Below are 18,203 nucleotides of genomic sequence, written 5' to 3'. Positions count from 1 at the left end.
AGTGCCAGTCAAAGTCTGCCAGGCCAGCCTCACCTGGGCAAAGGATCCCTTGCCAATGGTGTGCAGGAGGGTGTAATCACCAATATGGCACTCCTGGATGGCAGAGAGGGCTGCAAAGTATCAGACATGGTGACTCAAAAAGAAAAATAAGGCCCTGCCAGGCGTAGCTCAGCGGTTGAGCAACGACCTAGGATCCAGGAGATCACAGTTCAATTCCTGGTCAGGGCACATGCCTGGGTTGCGGGCTCGATCCCCAGTCAAGGGCGTGCAGGAGGCAGCCAATCAATGACTCATCATTGACATTTCTCTCTCTCTGCCTTCCTCTGTCTAAAAAATCAATAAAGATATATTTAAAAAAAAAAAAAAAAATGTCCACCTCTGAGTTCCTAAAAATGACTACAGTGGTCTAGGCAAGATATAATAAAGTCCTAGCCTAAGTTGATAGCAGTGGACATGAAAAAGAGAAAAAGGGAATAGATTCAACAAATATTTCAAAGGAGAAATCAATGGGATTTAGTGATTGATTGGGGCAAGGGCATGTCAAGAACTTTGGTACTAGGTCTTTCACAGAAATTCTCTTTGTTCTTTTCTTCATTCATAACCCTGCCTTTCTCTTCATTTTTTCAGGATATCAGGCTCCAAATAGTTATTATATTTACTAAATTAAGTAAGAAAATTTCTCCATGGAATAAAAAATGTTTCAATAGCACTTTATCTGTATTTATGGCATGAGGCAACTCTGAGGTACCTCCTCCAAGCTCTTATAAACTAACCCTAAACATTAAGTAAAATGGATGTGATAAGATCTGTGATTCATCTGCACAAAGAGACCATCTGTAATATGGGTAACCAAAGAATGTTGGGGTGACTGGAAATTCCAAACTAAATGACCTGTTGCATTTTGTGAAAGCAGGGCTGGACTGGGATTGTATTTTAGTAGATGAAAACTTAATTATATTGAACCCTACTGAGACATTCAGTAACCCAGGGTTGGCAGCAGAAGGAGTAAAAGAAGAAAGGTCAGCAAGCAAAAGATTGGGAGGTATTTCTCGGAGACTCTGAATCTGGAAGATACTTTCCAGAGATATATCCATATAGTGAGGAGTGGATGCTCCATTATGTCTCACCCTGGCCTGGAATAGACACTGTGTCCCTAAAACTGTCTGTCTCTCTATATTCCAATTCCATGCTCACCATGCTGCCTGTGACTCCTCGCTGGTTTTCTAGGTATACTGTTTATCAGGAGACGGAAACATGAGCACTGTCTAGTCAATAGAAAGGGATAGACCAGACATCACACACTAGGGGCCAAAGGTCCTATCAGGACATGAAGAGGCTTAATATCTGCACAGTGTTAAGTTGCTTTATAATTTGTAAGCTTTTAGAAAGGTTTGCTCTCTCTTTGTCACAACTAGTCCCCACCACTGTTGTTTGACACTTGTCTCTTTCATATGTTTATATTGCTTGCCTTGATCCCTACAGGAAATTGAGTTTGCAATTCTGGAATTATTCCTACTACTGTGTAAATAAATAAGTTCGCAGAGTAAATTATACCTGAATCTCTTGTGAGTTTGACTGGTGGAAATCAGCCTCAGTGTGTCTCATCAACCGTTGGGCCAGTTCAAGGCCAGAACATGGGCTGTGGGTAGTAGCTTCATCAAGGAAATGTCAGTCACAGGATTTACTGTTAGATCTGAATAGTCTTTCCAGGTGACTCCTCCATCTCCTTGTTGCCTTTCCTCCTTTTCTTTTTCCTTTTTTTTGGTGCCGACCGGAAATCGAATAAGCAACCTTTCAGTGCATGGGACGATGCCCACTAACCAGGCCGCACCGGACAGGGCGCCGCGCCTCCTTTTCAGCTGTGCCCCTCTGATACCGTTTTGTAGCCTGTTGTTATTTACATATGTGTTGGGGCAGTAACTGCAGGTCAGCTCATTTAACAATCCTTTCCCACAACCTCCTGATTAATGAGGCTTGAAAGCTAAAACTCATTCTCAGCTTCCTTTGTAGGTAGAAGTGGCCATAGGAATATTTCAGTCCAATGAGATACACGTGGACATTCCTAGGAAGGCTGTCTCTTCTGAAATAAAAAGAAAGCAAAGCCTCCTAAGAAAGAGAAGGCCTTTTTGACCCTTAACCATTTCTCCTCCAGCCTGTCTGGCTTGGACATAAGGCCCAGAGGCGAGGCAGCCTCTTGCCACCATGAGGAAACATGCACAAGAAGGCCTCTATGCCAAGCAGAAAAATGCAAGATAAAAAGAGCCAGACTAGACCTGGACTACCTACTTCAGATTGCTTTTGTTTGGGATGAATAAACTCCTGTCAGTTTAAGCAACTGCTTTAAGTGTTTCCACCCCTAACAAAATTTTTCCTAACTTGTCTCCCTAACAAAGTCCTCAGGAGAGTGACCATGCTTTATCTTTATATACTCTGTACCCTGATCAGTGCCGGCATATAGTAGGCAATCAACATATATTTGCTTAACCAATTAATAAATTTGTTATTCATTGTTAGAAATTGGTACAAAACACAAAATCGTAATTTAGGCAGAGAGTTACTTATTTCATCAGTGACCAAGATAAACTAAGAACAGAAAAAGCAAATTAACGATCAAATTTTAGATAGGCAAAGCAGGCAATAAAGGAACACGTTGCTTTTCCCAAGAAAGTAATTTAAATCCTCTTCACTGAAGAACAGTATTATTATTCTTACTAGTCGTAGTGATAATAAATGCATATGAACTCAGTTTTCATTAATACAGGAAAATCATGAGCTAGGAACTCCCATCATCCCAATTTTACAGCTAAGGAAGCTGAGGCACAGGAGGCCCAAGGCCACACAGCTAGTTAGTGACAGACCCGGGCCACAAATCTAGGCAACCAGGCTGGAACCAGCCCCTCAACCACTATACAGTCCCATCATTATCGAGTAATGGCAAATAACGCAAATACAATTGTGCCCTAAAAGCCATTTTTAACTAACGAGGAACATGTTTTTTAACCTAAGCATTTCTAAATCTGAAACACTAGCCCAGGATGTGCTCTAGTGGGTTGTTTGGACACTCAAAACATTAAGATCATGCGTTTCACTCGTGTTTTAGCAAAGCAAACTTTCCCAGCAACTTCTTTTTCCACAGGTGACTGCGCTGAGGATACACTCAGCCAGACTTAAAGGTCTAAAAACTAGGGACTGATTTTATCCCTTAGGTGGGTAAAACAGTATCAAGCCCCACGCCTACAGCTGCTGTTTAGTCTCAGATTAGGCCGCTATTGCCCGGCCGGGCGTGGCTCAGCGGTTGAGCGCCGACCTAGAATCCAGGTGATTGGGGTTCGATTCCCAGTCAGGGCACATGCCCGGGTTGCGGGCTGCAGCCAATCAATGACTCTCAGATTAGGCCACTATCAATGACTCAAGATAGATGCAAGTGGTTTAATTATATTGAAGAGCTGTCTTAATCAGAATTACACCTTAGGGAAGGCTAGTGGTACTAAACTCTTTTTTTTCTACCTAGTGCATTTATCCTCTTGGCCTCCTCCAATTATCCTCAAAAGGTTTATTATGTATGTGTGGGTTGGCGGGGGGGGGGGGGTGGCGCTCTCTTTTCTATCCTGCTGTAAATTATAGCCCAATGTTTGAGCTTCCTAATGAAAAAAGGTAAAATATACTACTGAGCACACAAAAGGAAAATATCCTCCATTATAAAAAGCCAATAAAAATTACTGTGTAGGAGGGAAAACCATTCAGTGTCTATGCTCTTCAGTTCACCATTGTCTTGAAATGTCAGTAAGACCTTAAACTTTTTTCATTCTTTTACCAATTAAATAACAATTGCAGGGCACTGGGATTCCTAGTGTAGCTACTTTCCCTATTTTATTTGCAAGTTGTATACATTATCTAATGAAATGTTAAAAAATAGTTTTTGAACCCTGGCAGGGTGGGTCACTGGTTGGAGTATCATCTCGTGCACCAAGAGGCAGCAGGTTCGATTCCCAGTCAGGGCACATACCTAGACTGAAGGTTCCATCCCCAGTGGGGGTGAGTACAGGAGGCAACCAATCGACGTTTCTCTCCCTCTCTCGTGCTCTCTCTCTCTCTTCCTCTCCCTCTAAAATCAATGAACATATCCTCGGTGAGGATAAAATATATTTTTTTTCTCTGAGTTTTGAAAATGTGCTGTAATATTATTGATAAATTCATAACTATATGATAGTATCTTTTATAATGTACATCGTTTACCTTTTCTTTTTCAAGAATGTACATAACTCCATTTGCCAGTGTAAGACATTCCATTTTATAGGTATAAAGAAGGAAAGAGGGAAAAGGAATTTCTTTCTTGTTACCAGTCAGATTCTTAGCAGCTGCCTCTTCTTGGATTTCTTCCACAAAGAAATTATTTTTCTACCTGTTAATTATCTTGCTAACTGTAGATACTTCACTCATAGTAAACAAAACCACACTTTGTATCTGAATCACTTTCCTTTGGATATTTGTTCAAGAGCTATGTGAGCCTTAAATTGTAATCGGGCTTCCATGGAATAGTCTTTGTAGTTTTTTATGTTTTCTAGGCTTTTTGTTGCTCTGCCATAATCTCCTTTCAGATAGTATAGAATTCCCAGTTCATAGTAAGCATACGGCACCAAATAGTGGTCATATTTTAACAATTTCTCATTTTGAATGACACGATTAAAGTACTGCTCAGCCATCAAATATTTGCCTAAGTATTTCATACAAAGACCTTTCAGTAAATTTAGCAAACTGATGTCATCTATATTATGCCCTTTATTTGGATTTTCTCGTAAAAGGTCTTCTCCTTTGTTAATTATTGTTAGCCAGCATGAAATAAGGTGTAGTCTTTTGCTCATGACATGGAAACCACTCAAGGCATAAATGAATTCCAGAATGGGCTGTGCTATAAACCAGTTTGTCGTAGCACCATAGCGCTGACCCTTCTCGGCAAGAAACTTTTCTATTGGCACAGAAGTTCCTAAAAATCTGATTCTCAGGCCTTCTACATTTAAGAAGAGAGAGCTTATATCCTCATTTGCTGATTTAGCAAATCCAGAAGGAAGCAAAGCCAGTAGCATAGCTTTACTGTATGAATAAATTGACTTGGACCACTTGCTGTCTTGAAATAGCAGAGCAGCATAGTGGTATGCCTTCTTCCAATCCTGCACGAAAATATGGCACCACATGAGTTCCCAGTAACAGAGGTGATTAAGTTGCTTCCATTCATGCTGAATAATAATGCAGCCCTGTAATGTTAACTGTGCATTTTCAAATCTTCCTTTCAGCATACTGAAACGTGCATGAAAAAATTTAAGTATGACACACTTTGGAAATTTATGGAGATAGATTAGGAAGAGGTTCTCTACAGTAGAACTGTGACCTGTTTCAACACCAAAAACTACGCAGATATAATTGTAATAGAAGAGTAGAGTCAGAATACTTAAGACATTATTTATATGGGATTCAGATGCACTCTCATGAAGCAAAGTCAAGCCTACCTCTTTATCACCATAATATCCAACAAAATTGAGTAACTTAAGTGTCTTTGGTGGCATAAGTGATAACATCAAATTGAATGCTCCGAGTCCAAATTTTACTCCACCAACCAGGTGTCTGGAGGTTTTGCTTTGGTTGGTAGATATGTGTGTTAATATTTGTTGACAGTCTTTGTATATTTGGTAACTTAACCCAACATTGATCCCACTTTTAAGAAAACCAAGTAGACTGTCATCCTGTATGAATATTACAGCGGATTTCAAGATCAAACTCTCAGCATAGCAGATTTCAGCATGCAATTCCTCTTCCTTGACAGCCTTTATTCCTTGTTTACTCACTAGACGAGAAAAACTTGACATCCTGCCTTTTCTTCGGAAATTGTTACAGGTTTTCAAAGCGTCCTTTGCAGCAGTCATTCCAATCTCTATATCCTGTGGATCAAATGTCAAGATGGCTTTGACAACCATAAGGATACCATAAACTACAGCATGGTATATACTGTTTTTCGACCATGGGTAAATGAGGTTTATGGCATCTGAGAATCTGTTATTTAGAAATAAATACAACCCAGTTGTGCATTCTTCCAAGGAAGACATTAGATTCATTGTTGTTGCCACCGGGATGATTTCATAGGCGTCTTCAAACTTGTCCTCGTTATCATTTTCTTTATTCCATGAAGTAAATGATGCACCATTTTTCTTATCATTTTCTCTTTTTTTTAGAATAAGTGACATATTCACTTCCTCACTTTAGAGAGGGGAAATATTTGCACTGGAGTGATGTGGCTGCAGTGAGGGTAGCTCCTGTCCTCCTGACCGGATCACTTCTTCCACAGCCTGAGGTGTTGATGTTATAATGGAGGCAAACAAACTAAGAGCTCTAGGTGTAGCATTAGGATATTCTCATCTAGATCAGACAAAGGGGGAAAAAGATAATGTTATTTACCTCAAAGATGTATTTCTGAATAATTCACATCATTTGGAATATACTAAAGAAGGCAGGTTCTTTTAAAACATTGTGAAGTAGAAAGGTGGCGGCGGACTGAGTGGAAGCTACACTGACACCCTCCAGGGACCAAACTGGAATACAACTAAAATACAGAAAGCCCATCCTGAATAATCAACTGCAACTGAAGACAAGCTGGAGAGCACCCTCATAACCAAGGAGGAAAAGTGGAGACCGCATAGAGACTGGTAGGAAGTGCAGAGGCGAGAGGGCTGGCTGGGCTCTCACAGGCAGCAGCTGAAGGTCTGGAGGGAGATCTCAGCTGGGGGCGGGGGGGGGGTTCCCACTGAGGACTCTGGGGCCTGAACCCCAGGCTGGGCTTCCCAGCCAAGAGCACCAGAACTGAGAAAGGTGCCCACATAATATCTGGCTGTGAAAAGCAGCAGGGTTTCTATCAGACAGGGAGAGGCTGCTGGAAATGCAGGCACCCTCTTAAAGAGCCAACACACAAAGTTTCCTGTGAAACCACTCACCTTAGGCTCCAGCAGAGGGAGGGCAGAGTGGACTGGAGCGGTGTGAGGAGAATCTAGGGTTGTGGGCTCTGGAGATAGAACTCAGAGGGCACCCCTCTGGATTCCTGTGCTGAGTCATTCCCCCATACTGCAGAAGACATATTTCACAGGCAGAGATTACCTTCCAAGCAGTTTTTGCCTGAGGGGGAAGCAATTGTCCCACCCTGCTGGAAAACCTCTTGCCCTACCTCTTGGAGTTTCCACAGGCTGAGGCTCATTAAGAGAATTGAATTAATTAGCCTACAGGCAGAGGCAGACCTCAGAGTGCTTTGAGTCTTTGCCTGATCTGCTTCTGGATCCAAGCCTGGGAAAAGCAGACTTTGGTGTGCATATTGGTACTGGCCAAATGCACCCAGCCCCAACAGAAGGGAACTCAAGTCATGAGTTGATAGCTCCAAACAGGGTACTCAAAGCCAGTCACAAACTGCATCTGACATTGGCAACAGAGACTGTCCAAAAAGACTAAGAGTCCTAGCAGGCCTACCTAACACAGAAAGAAACCCAAGTAGGCGGCCAAAATGGGGAGACAAAAAAGCCCCAAATGAAAGAACAAGAGAAGTCTTCAGAAAAAGAGCTAAATGAAATGGAGATAAGCAATCTATCAGATATAGAGTTCAGAATACTGATTGTAAGAATACTCAGCATGAAAAAAGATATGGAAACTGAAAAATGACCAGTCACAAATGAAGAATGACATAGCAGAAATAAAGAATACCTTGGAAGGAATAAATAGCAGACTAGAGGAAGCTGAGGGTCAGATCAGAGAATTAGAAGACAGGGTAGAAAAAATCAGAGATCCAAAAAGAAAATACAATTTAAAAACAGGAGGATATTCTAAGGGAGCTGTGGGACAATATGAAACATAACAATATTCACATCATGGGAGTGCCAGAAGATGTAGAAAGTAAGCAAGGGTTAGAGAACCTGTTTGAAGAAATAATGGCAGAAAACTTCCCTAATCTGGTCAAGGAAAAAGTCAGGAGGCAAAGAGAGTCCCAAGCAAGAAGAATCCAAAGATGCCCATGCCCAGACACATCATAATTAAAATGCCCAAAATTCAAGACAAAGAATCTTAAAGGCAGCTAGAGAAAAGCAATCTGTTACTTACAAAGGAGTTCCCATAAGGCTGTCAGCTGACTTCTCTTCAGAAACTCTTTAGGCCAGAAAGGAATGGCATGAAGTATTCAAGGTCATGAAAAGCAAGGACCTGAAACCAAGAATACTTTATCCAGCAAGGCTATCATTCAAAATAGATAGTGAAATAAAGAGCTTCCCAGACAGTAAAAGGCTAAAGGAGTTTATCACCACCAAACCAGGACTGCAAGAAATGTGAAAGTGACTGCTGTAATAAGAAGTTGAAATAGATAGAGAAACATAGGCAGAAATAAATAAAATGGGCCCAGCCGGGCGTGGCTCAGCCATTGAGGGTCGACCTAGGATCCAGGCGATCAGGGTTCGATTCCCAGTCAGGGCACATGCCCAGGTTGCGGAGTCGATCAATGACTCTCTCATCATTGATGTTTCTATCTCTCTCTCTCCCTCTCCTTTCCTCTCTCTGAAATCAATAAAGATATATTTAAAAAACAAAAACAGAACACACACATACACACACACAAAAAGAAATAAAATGGCAATAAATAAGGACCTATTAGTAATAACCTTGTCAGAAGGATGGAGGAGGGCAGGTGGGTGGAGCGGGAGAGAGTAACCAAAGAATTTATATGCATATATGCACAACCCAAGGACACGGACAATGGTGGGGAGAGGGCCTGGGGAGGGGGATGGGATGGGGTTGAATGGGTCATTGGGGAGAAAAATATTTTAAACAAAAATAAAATTAAAAAAAATAATAACCTTAAGGACTTTAAGGGAAAGATCAACAGCAATACAGTCATAGCCACGGACTTTAACACCCCACTGACTTCACGGGATAGATCTTCCAGACAAAAAGTCAACATAGAAACAGTGTCTCTAAATGGCACATTAGATCAGATGGATTTAACTGATATTTACAAAACATTTCACCCCAAATGTTCTGCAGAATATACATTCCTCTCAAGTGCACATGGGTTATTCTCAAAGATAGACCACGTTAGGACACAAAACAAGTCTCTACAAGTTCGAGAAGACTGAAATCATATCAAGTATCTCAGATCACAATGGCATGAAATTAAAAATCAACTACAGTAAAAACACTCAAAAGCACCCAAACACATGGAGGCTAAATAGCATGTTATTAAACAATGAATTGGTTACCAATAAGAAATCAAAAACGTCCTGGAAACAAATGAAAATGAACACACAACAACCCAAAATCTATGGGGCACAGCAAAAGCAGCCCTAAGAGGGAAGTTCATAGCACTACAGGCCTACCTCAAAAAGCAAGAAAAATTTTTAGTAAACTAACCCTACAACTTAAAGAATTAGAATGCTCCCTTGTGAAGCTGTCTGGACCAGGGCTTTTGTTTGCTAGTAGTTTTTTTATTGCTGCTTCGATTTCATCAGTTGTTATTAGCTTATTCAGGTTTTCTGATTCTTCCTGATTCAGTTTTACATGATCTCACTCATATGTGGAATCTAACAAACAAAATAGACTGAGGAACAAAATAGACCCAGAGGCACAGAAGCATGGAACAGATTGATGAATCTCAGTGGGAAGGAGGGAGTGGGGAAGTGGATGGGAATAGATTAATCAAAGAACTTACATGCATAAATGCATAACCCATGGACACAGACAGTAGTGTGGTGAAGGCCTGGGGGTGGGGGAAGGCAGAGGTGGTTGGGAGGTTATCAATGGGGGAAGAAAATGGGGATATCTGTAATACTTTCAACAGTAAAGATAAATTTAAAAAAATAAAGCCCAGCCGGGCATAGCTCAGCAGTTGAGCATCAACCTAGGATCCAGGAGATCACAGTTTGATTCCCGGTCAGGGCACATGCCCAGGTTGCAGGCTTGATTCCCAGTCAGGGACATTTGGGAGGCAGCCGATCAATGACTCATCATCAATGTTTCTCTCTCTCCCTCTCTCTAAAATCAATAAAGATATATTTTAAAAAAATAAAAATAAAATAATAAAAATAAAACATTGTGAAGTAAATCCTTTGTAAACAGAAGTGTTCTTTTGTAACCATCCCGCCAATCTATTCTTTTCATAAGATCATACTTTTGTGTATTTATGTTGTAGAAGTGTAAAAACTCTCTCTACGAAAGCCTTGGGGACAAGAATCTGGCTTGAAAGAGGAATGTATTTGCATAGGTCTCTAGTTAAAATTAAGAGTGACTTGTCCAGACAGAAGAATAAAGATTTTAGGAATGAAAAATCCATTCCATGCTATTCTTAGTAACACCACTGCACTTGCATATATTTTCATAAAATATTCTTGGAGCTACAATAGTAGTGTTTACATTAAGGTTAGCTGGAGAAACCTAGATGAGGGCCAGATTCAACCTAAGGACAAAGTTCTCTTTCTTCTGGCCTAATGCTTTCAAATGATATTCCATAGAATTCCTATTCTCCATCCAACACAACCTAAATCTCCTTTTTCCAGTTTATCTGAGTCTGTCAGCATAATCACTCTAATGGCATTCTGTATATATCTCTACTAGCCTTTAGCTCACTGCATTATAATTTTTTTATGCACCTGCTTTCACCACTAGCCTGGGAGCTTCAAGGCATAATTTGTGTTTTATTTAGTATTATATCCCAGTTCTAGCACTCTCTCTTGAACAAAGTAGGAATTAATAAATTGTTGCTAAATGAATTCAGGTACCTGTACAACATATTTCTAGGAATTTCTTGAAAGCAAGTTGTGAACTCATCTTTCTGCCATGTAACTAAGTTTGCTACTCCCAGAGAACACATAAAGATATAACCATAATGGCCTGGCTGGTGTGGCTCAGCTGTTGAGCATCAACCTATAAGCCAGGAGATGACTTCCATTCTCAGTCAAGGCACATGCCCTGGGTTCTGGGCTCAATCTCTGGTTGGGGTGTGCAGGAGGCAGCCGATCAATGATGTTTCTTTCTCATTGATGTTTCTATCTCTCCCTCTCCTTTCCTCTCTCTCTCAAAATCAATAAAAACATTTTTTTTTAAAAAAAAGGAGACAAAGATCTTTCAAAAAGTTTTAAGTGTTTTCAATTAACAATAGTGTTGTCAACAATGTCACCACGTTATACATTAGATCTTCAGACCTTATTCATCTCAGAACTGAAAGTTTATACTCTTTTAACAACCTCTATTTCTCCCACCCACCATGTTCCCTATTCTTAATGTTCCCGTAAGGGAGCTTTTCTGCTGAAGGAATACTCTTGAAGTCAGCAGTGGGCTGACTTCTGGCTGAGAAGTTGATAGAAGAAACTGGGAAAGTGTCCTTCTGTGCTTTCTGAATTCCCTCCTTTGGAACCACCCTGTTCAAGTCTGAAACCAAAAAACAGGAAGAGTTTGTTTTCTACTGTCCAACTGCTCCTGGGACCAGGTAGGTAAATCTGTTTAAGGGGCGAAGCATTAGTGAGCCCATTGGGCAGCACCTGTGAAGTCACAGTAACTATCAACTTAAAAAAAAAAAAAAAAAGTCAGGCTTTGGTCTTCTTTGCCTGACTGTTGCATTTATATCTCATTGTTTCTGAACTCAGGGGAGGAAAGGGGATGTTATTTATTGACCCCTAAAACCATCTGCTCCTGTAGATCTCCAACTATCTAGATGGTTGATCCCACCACCCACTCTAGACTCTCTTCTTTTTCTTCTCCCATATCCATCAGCGATTAATATCCAAGCCCCGACAATTCTACTTTGCTGAGCAAGGTGTCTCTTTCTTTTCCTTCACATCACCCTGGGAATAATTCTTTAACAAGGCTTATCACTAAGGTTATAATATGGTAAAATGCACAGACTGTGAAGTTAGACTACTTAGGTGTGAGTCCTGATTCTGTCACTTGCTTGGCCTTTCTGCACCCGTTTCTTCATCTTCCAATAGAGAATGACAGTCCTTCTACCTGAGTGGTTGGCAGAATCAGGTGAAGTAATATATGTAAGCAGTCAGGACAGTATCTGGCATGCGAAGTAAATTCTTAATATATGATTCTGTACCCACTCCTCAACCCCCCATAGTAGGTGCTGACCGACTTGTTTTCAATGAGGTTTAGGATGCAGACTGCTTTGTGGAGGGGCTCCAAAGCTTTTGGTGATAAAGGCAGAGTCACACTCCTATTATTATTTTGCTTAAAATGTTCTTTACCTCTATCTGCTTGTCTGTATTTGGAAGGATCAATCTAGTGAGGATGGATTAGGGATGGCTAATACTGAGCCAGGAAGATCAGTTGATTAGAGGCTTGAATAAAGTAGAAAGGGAGAAGTTGAAGATACAGAAAGAACAATTCAGTAAAAAGGAGGCAGGGGGATGCACAGAGCACAGGTAAAGGGGAGAACAGCCTTGGATGAGAAAAACCTCTTCCACTAACAAAGAGGAGCCTTCCTTCCTGTCATTCATTCAATACAGCAAGGATCCTGAGAAAACTCAGGGCGAGAAAGAACAGAATGATTAACAGAAAATAAACAGGTGAGAGTATTAAATCTGAAATTTGGTCTAAAATAATGGATCCCAAATCAATTTGGTTTTATTTTTAATCCTCACCTGAGGACAGTTTTTCCATTGCTTTTCAGAGTGGAAGAGAGAGAGAGAGGGAGAGAAGCATTGATGAGAGAGAAACACATCAATTGGTTGCCTCCCACATGCACCCCGACCAAGGCTGGGGATCAAGCCTGCCACTGAGTGGAATCAAACCCGGGACCCTTCAGTGTGTGGGCTGACACTCTAACCACTGAGCAAGACCAGCTGGGGCTATGTGTATTCTTAATGTGTTTATAGCCTAGTGGGCTTGAGGGCAAGATCCATATATTGTTTTTTATCCTGATGTTTAAGCAGTAGCTCATTCCTATCAAACACCTTGCTGACCAGTCACAAGTATACACGCGTTTCTGTGTCTGCACTTACATTAATTTAAATAATTTTAAATACCCTGCTGACCAAAGTAGCCAGCCGCACAGGCAAGTTCTGGCTCGAAGTAGCCAATCAGCAAGGTATTAATTAAGTGCATAATAGAAGCTCTTGAGGAAGAAAAGATGAAAGGGAGTAAACATATCTTTGCTATGATCCTAGATTAGGCAGTGTAAAGAGTGTTGATTTATACTCTCCTCCTAGTACCCAAGTAAATACATGTAGATATTAAAGTTTTCCTTTCATTGAAGCTGGAAGGCTCCTATGGGAAACAAAGCTTGGACTTCACTAGCATCTCATTCAAAGACATTTAAAACTGAGGTTACCAAAAATCAAGATGCCTTCCAATATTTGTAGTAATTCACTTATCTGTATGAGAAACCTAAACCTGCTGCATTGGATGGGAGGAGGAAGAGACCAGGGGTGTTGGTGCATAAAAAGACAATAACTTTCCATAGTATGTAACCAGAGAAAAGAATTCTAGGATAAAGTGGGATTTTTGTTGTTTTAAAATACCAACAGTGTCCCACTGGAAAATGGTAGTATAGTTGTAGGTTCATAGGCACATTTTAAAAATATAAAACATATCTCACTACAATTCAAGGGTAGAAAGTTATTAGGTGGTGGAGCCAAGCTTCAAACCCATTGCTATCACACTCCATGTGCTTACATTCTTAATTAGTACACTGCACCACCTCTCCTAAGAATTTATGAACTAAACCCATTTTTATTTACAATAGAACATATTCATTTCCAGGGACTAGAAAGTGAATATCAAAACATCAAAGGGAAGCCAGTGGTCTTGAGCAGTACTAAGTAACATAGGTTTTCTTCTTCCAAGATAGTACTGGATAAACTACTAAACTCTAAAGTCTAAACAAGTTTTGCCCAGGTGGCAGTGGCTCAGAGGTTGAGCACTGACCTAGGATCCAGGAGATTGTGGTTGGATTCTCGGTCAGGGCACATGCCTGGGTTTCCGGCTCAGATCCCCAGTGGGGTGGGGGGGGTGCAGGAGGCAGCCAATTAATGACTCATCACTGATGTTTCTCTCTCTCTCTCTCTCACCCTTCCTCTCTCGGAAATCAATAAAGACATTAAAAAAAAAAAGTCTAAACAAGTCCAGCCCTCTAGTTAAGACACCAAGTTGACCAAGTTCCTTTCATGAATAGTATTTTAGAGAAGGAACAACATAATTGATTAGTTTAAGGCTTGATGGTTTTACAGTTTCCTCACTTTTTAATACAATCAGGCCTTCCTCAGAAAGCCTCACTCTTCTTAGATTTTTACAAAATGACTCATTTTGGTAATATTTGTATTCGCAGGGCACTCCTGCATCACATTTTTCTTCATCCTAGTTTCACTCTTTGAAGTTGGTTAAAGCACTGGCTTTCTTTAACTGTTGCCCCACCCCATCCCTCAGTACTGATTATGGTCCAGTACTTGGCTAATGAGAAGTCAATTTTTTTATACAATATGAAAAAATTATAAATATGCCACTAGTGATTTTTCCTTCCCAGAATTCTTAACAGCATTCTAGAAGAAACAGAAGATTATGAAATACTGGGGGGGGGGAAGTTGTAGCTGAGTACAGCTGTTTGGATCGACATACAGTACATACATACACAGCACATACATAAATACACATTAGAAGACTAGTGTTTGTAACTACAGACTGTTTCATTAGATTAAAAATCAATACATGTGCAAAAGGTCTAAACTTGTTTTTCTTGTTTCAAGGTTTTCACATCCAAGCTAAAATGGTGACAATGACTTAAAAGTGAAACTAAAATGGAGAAGAAAATAAGATAAAAAGTGAACTTTTTCTTTAATGCTTCCCTGAAAATACTTATCTAGGAAATGCAGATGAATTTTGAAAGCTGCTGTAAAAGGATTAAGAAATTCCCCCCAGCCTTACCCAGTTTTGCTCAGTGGTTAAGAGTGTTGGTCAGTGGACTGAAGGGTCCCAGGCTCAATTCCCACCAAGGGTACATACCTTGGTTGCAGGCTCGATCCCCAGCCCCCAGCCCCAGTCGAGGCTCATGCAGGAGGCAACCAATCAGTGTGTCTCTCTCACATCACTGTTTTTCTCTCTCTCTCCTTTCCACACTCTCTGAAAAAGCAATGGGAAAAATATTCTCTGGTGAGGATTAAAAAAAAAGAAATCCCTCTCCCAAAAGTAATGTTGTCAATGTTTAGCAACAGTAATGTGTTGAGTTACTTAATACTTCATATTAGGAAATATTAGAATATTTGTTGAATTGAACTAAATAGCTTTCACATTCAAATTGAATCTGAGAATGTGATCTTAATTTAACACAGAATCCTAGGGGCAAAAATGTAAGTGCAACTGATTTCAAAATAATTGTCAGGAATAAAAGTAGTCTTTACAGAAATAGCACTATGATTTATTTATTTTTTTAATGTTTTGATTGATTTTAGAGAGAGAGGAAGGGAGAGGGGGAGAGAGAGAGAAACATTGATGTGAGAGATCAGCTGTCTCCCACACGCACCCCAGGGATGGAGCCCACAACCTGGGCATGTGCCCTGACCAGGAATCCAACTGGTGACCCTTTGGTGCACAGGACAGCTCTCAACCAACTGAACCTACACCGGCCAGGACTACAGTACTATTATTTTTTTCATAGCAACTATGTTAGCAAAACCCAGCCTAAACTTGGCCCTCTTTTAATAGAGGTAAATATGTAATTAGTTTATCAAAGTGCCTGTCTCCTAGAGAGGCAGGCAAGCCGGTCAGGGTTTACCCCTTTTCCTGTAATGTGCTTGAAAGAGGTTGTTATAAGTTGGAAAATTGCTTCTTTTCATATTGCTAGTATTATTATTTGCTTACAAATTCTCTTTTGTACAATAGACTGTATTCAGAGCCAAAAAATAATTATTGAGGCCTATTAGGAGCTATGCAGCATAATAAAAATCATCTTTCCCATCCAAGTACTAACTAGACCCAACCCTGCTTAACTCCTGAGATCAGACCAGATCTCAGGCATTCAGGGTGGGATGGCAGTTGACTAAGAAGTACTATCTTTCAATAAGTTATCTATGTTTTGTCCAACTGCAATTTCATAAATTCTTAATAGGAGAAAGTGGGGTTAGCGAGGCTTTATAAAATTGATACTGTATTCTATCATTCAGGGAATATGTAAAAATATCTTTATCGTTTAACCCTTTTGAGAAGAAGCCTGTTAAGTAGATGACAACAAAAATTAGTAAGGTTAATGGAGAACAAATATAACAGACTACACAGAACTGATAGGTGCTGGGGAGGGAATGGTGGGGCACAAGTAATATTCATAGATACTATTAATCATGCCTGTTTGGTCTTGATCAAAGAAAGTGGAACCTGACCTGGTTGGTGTGTCCAGACACTGGCCCCCTCTGGGAGTTTACCTCAGGAATGTTGTCCATTCTCCAGTTCCTGGAATGGGCTAAGCTGTTTTGTTATCACAAAAAGATTAACTACCCTGTTATCAGACTCTAAGATCTTGGAGCAGACACACTGACAGACAAACTCCGAAGCCCTTATCCTGCTATACCGTCCCCGCTGCACGTAGCTTTTCTTCCTGACCCCTACACAATCAGCCAACTGGCAGGAGATGTTAGAGCAGTTTTTCAAGGTGCCATGCCTGCTGCTCTCTCCTATTGCTGGCAATTCAAATAAACAATCATAAAAGATTCAACCCTGTCTCTGCTTATTGGCTTAGTGGCGACAGGCAGTAACCGACCTATTTTGTCCGGTATCATAATTTCTATTTTCTTGCTAGAGATCTGCTTGAGACAGACTAGGTCTTTCCATAATTTGATAAATCTGAAAAAATATATATGTATAAATTCATAGCATTACCTGGAGAGAATCCATATTTTATTCACCCGAATAAAGGCTTATTCAACTAGGCCTCCTTTCTCCTATACTCTATATCCCACACCTATATACACCAAGTAAAGATACAGCAGATGAAAGAAAAGTACAAATCCCTAAGAAATTCCTCTTTTATATGCTGTATTTCCAACTTGTGTATCCCAAGTATTTATGGTGTAATGTCTTTTTTTGGTGGATGGTAAAAAAAAAAAGTTAAATCTGTACTTGTAGAGTTGGTGTCTCACAAATGCAATGTGTAAAGTCAAAGCTGGATTTTAAGTGATCCTAACTTAACGAAAAGGTTTCCATATAGAGTGGTCAAGAAGCAAGAGGCTCCACTAAAAGACTGGCCCCTGTCCCTCCCCCGTGTGGCTCAGCGGGTAGAGCAACCAACGTCCGGGGCACCGACCACCAGCTCCGCCTGCTCGATTCCCCGGCGGCAGCGCGACCTCCAGCAGGGGGCGTGCAAGAGGCGGCGCGTGCGGGAGCCGAAGTTTCTCTCACCGATGTTTCCACCTCTCGCTCCCTGTCCCTTTCTCTCTCTGAAATCAATTAAAACATTAACGGGGGGGAAAAAAGAGAGAATTAAGCCCCAGTCCTGCGGATCTGAGCGTTTAGTCGACGAGACGCGCTACCACAATCCAAAGCAAAAAGAAATCAATTGTGCTTCAAGCGCAAATAATTTCAGAATTGCCACTAACCAAAATGCTTTAAGGATTTAGGGTTTGTCACCATTTCAACATAACAAAACAGACAAAAAGAGAGGAAAGGGAAAAAGAAGGAGACAACTCAGAAAACTGGTGGCTGGTTCTTAAGGGGTTTGGGGGTCGGGGCAGGGCGGCGGTCCCTGGGGGTCTCACCCCTGTGGAGGCCTCTGATGCGGAGACCGCTGCCCAGAATGGCGGGGTTCATGAAGCTCTCACCCTGGCCAAACTCCCCATTACCTCTGATGAGCCCCAAAGATCACTGAGCAGTAGTCTGGGCTCCCCCAGCAGAAGGGCGGCGACGGCGGCAACATCAGCGGTTAAATCTTACGGCCGGTCGGAAGGCGGCTCTGAGGCACCTGTGGTGAGGCTGCCGGCGCTGAGGGTCCCTAGAAGGGGAAACGAAAGGGGGAGGGAGAAGGGGAGGAAAGTGAGGAGGGTGGAGAAAGGGGGAGGGAAGGACGGGGCGGGACGGCGGGGACGGCCGGGGGTTTACTAGCGAGATTCTGACGTTCCCATGGAAACGTATCCCTCCGCCCGCGATTGGCGTTTCAGCCCCCGGTTCCCTCCGCGCCGCCCGCCGGGGTTTCCGCCCAGCTCCTTTGTGCC

General features: G+C 41.3%; 1 pseudogene across 4 annotated transcripts; it reads right to left on the bottom strand.

The window, feature by feature from the left end:
- Positions 1–4,207: 4,207 nt before the first annotated feature.
- Positions 4,208–18,200, bottom strand: LOC308566617 (tetratricopeptide repeat protein 39B pseudogene; annotated as a pseudogene). Of its 4 annotated transcripts, XR_014000649.1 has the most exons (5): positions 17,835–18,200; positions 8,128–8,226; positions 7,208–7,323; positions 6,981–7,107; positions 4,208–6,408 (listed from the first exon to the last, which is right to left on the bottom strand). The product of XR_014000649.1 is annotated as a tetratricopeptide repeat protein 39B pseudogene (transcript). The 4 variants fall into 4 exon arrangements; XR_014000650.1 differs by lacking the exon at positions 7,208–7,323 and having other exon boundaries at positions 17,835–18,185; XR_014000652.1 differs by lacking the exons at positions 6,981–7,107; positions 7,208–7,323; positions 17,835–18,200.
- Between the last annotated feature and the right edge of the window lie 3 nt (positions 18,201–18,203).

Source organism: Miniopterus schreibersii (assembly GCF_964146895.1).
Source record: "Miniopterus schreibersii genome assembly, chromosome: 13".
Lineage (NCBI taxonomy): Eukaryota > Metazoa > Chordata > Mammalia > Chiroptera > Miniopteridae > Miniopterus > Miniopterus schreibersii.
The sequence above is the reverse complement of the archived record's forward strand: the minus strand, read 5'-3'. Positions and strand labels throughout refer to the sequence as shown.